The sequence below is a fragment of the Protobothrops mucrosquamatus genome, unplaced genomic scaffold (assembly GCF_001527695.2).
Source record: "Protobothrops mucrosquamatus isolate PMUCROS unplaced genomic scaffold, P.Mucros_1.0 scaffold_135, whole genome shotgun sequence".
Lineage (NCBI taxonomy): Eukaryota > Metazoa > Chordata > Lepidosauria > Squamata > Viperidae > Protobothrops > Protobothrops mucrosquamatus.
In genome coordinates, this window is record NW_015386211.1 from 1192785 (window position 1) to 1197708 (window position 4924).

A 4924-nucleotide genomic window follows, 5' to 3' on the forward strand; every position below is an offset into this window, starting at 1 on the left:
ATTTTTACAGACATGCCTCAAAAACATTAATGCAATCAGCATGTACCCATACATTAATTAACCATATAGCTTTTTCTTGGAGAAAAAGTAATGATTAAGAAAAGAACAAAGCAATCTATTTTTCCTCCTATAGGTTTAAAAGTTATAGGTTTATGAATTCTCATTCATGTTAATCCTGCTGAGTTCAATGGGAGCTCTTCCTAGTTAATCACAGATAAGACTGCATTCTATTATTACAAAAGCTGTAAAAATATAGATTCAACTATAGATGTATAGCTGAAGATGTTACCTAGTTGGGTAATGAAACGTCTGCAAGTAAACCAAGCTCAGCAATCATCAAGGACTATAGATGTATATTCATAATTTATTTCCAAGAAGAGAGGAGAGGAGAGGAGAATCAATAAACTATATTGGTTTAGAAAGAACCTCCCTTTAACTTTGCTTTCTACTCAGGATTTGATACTTAAATTAAATGCTTTACCTTAAATTACTTGGTTTGCTAAGCCAAATGCAAGCTTTTCCTCTCTGTGAATCACGAGAATGCAAGATGCAATAGCTCTAATAACTTTCTCAGCTTTAAAGCTGTAGGTGTCTACTACAAACCAAGGTAATGAGAACATGCCGAACCTGTGTTATGATACACACTGCAGATTCTGGCATTTTGTACTTATGTTCCACTTGTAGTTTGCATTATGGCATTGCAACACACACTTTGTCTCTTTCCCCCACCTGTGTTAGGGACCGGTACTTGTAGCTTTTAAAGCAGGGGTAGGCTGAACAGGGATTCAACAACATCTTTCCATTTTTAACCAACAAACACTAATCTTCATAGTAGTTTTGAACAGTTCAAAACAGGAGCATCTGCAGGTGGGACCAGGGCAAAAAAGTTGGTGGCTATAATCATGGGATCAAAGCCCTGCCCTTTTTCATTACTGTGGCCCCCCACAAAGGTGTGGGCTTCAACTGAATTCGGTTGCCATCTTGAATTTTGACCCCTGCTGCAGACTCCTGTGATTCAACACATCCCAAACATTCCAATTCCCGTCCACCCAATCCAGAAAATCTCTTGGTCCTCCCCAGACAATTAAATGTAGTTCCAGCCCATATTCTCCAAAGTGGGTCTTCTATTCAGCACCTGGAATTTTAACTACAGAATGTAAAGTAGGTCTGGATGCTACACTTCTTCAAGCTCACTGCTCACACACACACACACACCCTTCCCCGTCACAAGCACAAATTGATTTCAAAGCCAGCAAAGCTCTGAAAAGCACAGCCAGAGGATGGGTGCAATGTCTACTTTTGATATCACAACGGTTATCTCAAGTGGATGTTTGAGTAATATTTTTCAACAGGATCCCCTACTATTCTGAAAGTCCCCCTTTCCCCTTCATTTCAGGATTTGTTGGGTCACACAGCTTATTATGTATCAAAGCATCAGCCTGCAGCCAAACAATTCTGTTTTCACAATTAGCAGTGGAAGGCTATTGTCACATGACATCCTTAGGAATAAAGGCCAGCATTGGCAGCCAGCTGTTTTCTACATTAAAGCAAGATCTGAAAAAAAATGGTTTTAAAGCATGTTATAAAAAGAAAACAATTGCAAACTGGCTGCTTTCTGAGAAGAAAGACTAAAAACTGTGCTCCCAGAAGGTTCACCATCCAACGATATAATAAACTTTAAGCCACATGCTCACACTCACATGTTTGTATTATAATTCCTTCTAACATCTTAGTCTATGAACATACTTATGTATCAACCAAGTAGATAAATAGATACTTAAGATATTTTAAAGTGTGCATTTTGTTTGCATTGTCTGTTATTTAATACAATATTTATTCCTATTTATTAAGTAGGAAAGTAATGAAGCCATAAAAAAAACTAAAATCCCAAAGAGTTGTTTCTCCTCCTCCTCCTCCTGCTCCTCCTGCTCCTGCTCCTGCTCCTGCTCCTCCTGCTCCTGCTCCTCCTCCTCCTCCTCCTCCTCCTCCTCCTCCGTCACCCAGCTGGCTTTCACCTAAAGAAAGCCTAAAACCCCATTTTCCTTATTTCTAGTCTAGTACCTTAACCACTACACCATACTGTCTCTCTCACTCTATTCAACTTTTTTTTAATTCAGTGTCAAGAAAGAGTATGGAGAAAGTGAAAATCTTGAGTTTTCTGAGCAGAATTCAACTAAATCGTCTTCCACTGATTGCAGAAATTCATTATACCACTAACAAGAATATAGTGGAGATGAAGAAAAAGGAGGAAGAGATTTGAGAGGTGAAGAACTCTATATTTGAAGTTAATCTCTGTGATAATGTTGTCAGCTCCATCTCATTAAAATGTAGATTCAAATTAGGGAAGGAAAGTTGGCCTATTAAATGATTAAGTCTGATCTGATATGAAAACCTCATTGGGCATATCTACATTTCACCACTTGCAGAAGATAAAAACTATATCCTATGGGGAAAGTAATTGCAAGGATTGAGTTTTATCTGATCAAGAAATATTCAATGGGTACATCCACATTTTACCATATGTAATAGAATAGTGGTAGCCTAGGGGGAAAAATGGCAAGCAACAGTTGAGCAGATGTCTACTTACAATAAGTGACCTTTTGACCAGGCTCAAGGGAAATTTCTAATATTCTCCTAGATTCTGCCTTGAACAAAGAGAACTTCCCCCACTGTGGAAACAGATGCATTTTGTTGGCCAACCAAACACTGTCTGGTAAACAAAATGGAAAGATTGGAAGGTGATCCTTCAAGGCTCCCTAATGGGAAGCTTTCATTAAGACTCAGAAGAAATTTTCTATTCAGTGGGGTACAGTGTTGTTTTGTGGCACCCTGTAGCTGAATGACCTTCCATCAAAAGGCATGTTCCTGTTTTGTCATGCAGGAGAGTCAGGATTTGGCAAATCTCCCCATTCTTATGTACAGTAAGAGCAAAAGAGACCTACAGAGACTTGCTATAGGAGCAATTCCAAGCATTGGAATGTAGCAACAACTAAGCTTCTGATGGGTTTCACAGCTTCTGCTGCATCCAGTTTAATAATGTGGATTAGCGCTCCTTAATCCACTAAATTGCATTCTCCAGATTCCACCTGCATGAGAAAAACAATGACGTTGAAGTGATACAGTTTTTGGTTTCAAAAAGAGAAAAAGAGCACTGTGCTAAACAGAACAGTGGAAATATTGCTTTTTATGTTGTCTAAATATAGGGAATATCTACTTACTTCTTTTATATTTAAACTCTAGGAAGGAAGAAGAGGTTGATCGCTAAAGAACTAAAATGTCTATAATGTGCAGTAAGGCACACAATTTGGTATCTTCTAGAATGCTGGCATTGCTAATCTCTGATCATCCCTAATTGGTGGCTATGCTAAATGGAGTTGATGGGAACTGTAGTCAATATCAGGAGATATCAGGCCATTACTGGCCAGTCTACCTAAATCTGATCCTGTCTCAGTGGATATGCTATATTAAGCTGTACCTCAAATTAATTCAGCTACCGTGGAATAATTGGAGATGATGAATCCAACTTATGTGGAGAAGGGGCAACATTTTATTGTTGGATAATGTGCTGGATGCATTTATTTCTTGTTAATGTGCTTCTGGTTAGTAATTTAAAAAATATTGTAAATATTAAATTGTTGAGCTTTAATGAATTGCTTACAAACACTGGATGTGGGTGTTCGGGTTGAAATTAAGTTGTTCGCTGTGGTATATAAAATCTTGCACAGCTTTGGTTGTTAATACTTGCAGTGGTATCGATCTAATTCTCATCAAATGTTAGACTTAATAAGGTAGTGTGTCTTTGTAGGTACCATTACAAATACAATTCTGAGGTAAACTATGGAATAATTTGTTATGGAACATAAGGTAGGAGTGTCCAGGGCAAGGGTTAAGATGGTGGTCATGACCACTTGATTGAACATCCTTCCATATATTGGCAAATGTGTTAATGCAAAGGGCCTTTGATTGCATGATCATAACCACATTTTGACTTTTTTTTAATCAAAAGAGTGGATGCTGATACATCGGGGGCTATCTGTCATTTTTACATTTCTGTGGGCAACTTAAAACGTTTCACTTGGAGCCTTTTTTAGACTTTTGGAGTCTTTTTAAAGATATTCTTTTTAAAGAAAAATCTCCTAGTTGTTACTTAATACTTAGTTTGGATTTGCAAATCACTTATACCAGACATGTCAAACACAAGGCCCAGGGCCCGGATGCGGCCCGTGAAGTGGTTTCATGTGGCCCGTGAAGCCATCCTGGAAACAGTGAGGGAACGGCCCCCACTGCCTTGGCCCTGGCCCAGGCCAGCCGGGAGCCAATGTACAAATTTTGTGGTGGCCATCTTGGCACTTGCCCCGGTGGACCATGCCTTGGCACTTGCCCCGGTCCCACCCCCTTCTGCCAGAGACCCTCAGATCTGTCCCACTACTGCCCAGGCCCCCACAGGCACCCTTGACGCGAATGATGTTGAACTGGCCACACCCACCCAGTAGGCCACACCCACTCCATCCACGCCCACCCAGTAGGCTGCACCCACTCTGGCCACACCCATCCGGCCCCCCAAGGGCAACTGCAATGCTGATGTGGCCCTCAGTGAAATTGAGTTTGACACCCCTGACTTATACCAACAGGAATGGGTGGCATATGCATTTTTAAATTAAAAAATAAAAAATCTATACGTAGCTCCATAGCTATACAAATAGGTCTGCCAGATGTGGGTTGCAAATACCCAGATTATCACTGGATGCATCAAAGAAAAACAGTATCATATAGAATTTTGCAGCTGAGCTCTGATAGGCTGAAATGAAAAATAAATTACTTGAAGTTATACTGGAAGTATTTAATTTAATTTAATTTAATTTAATAATTTAATTTATATACCGCCCTTCTCCCGTAGGACTCAGGGCGGTGCACAGCATATTAA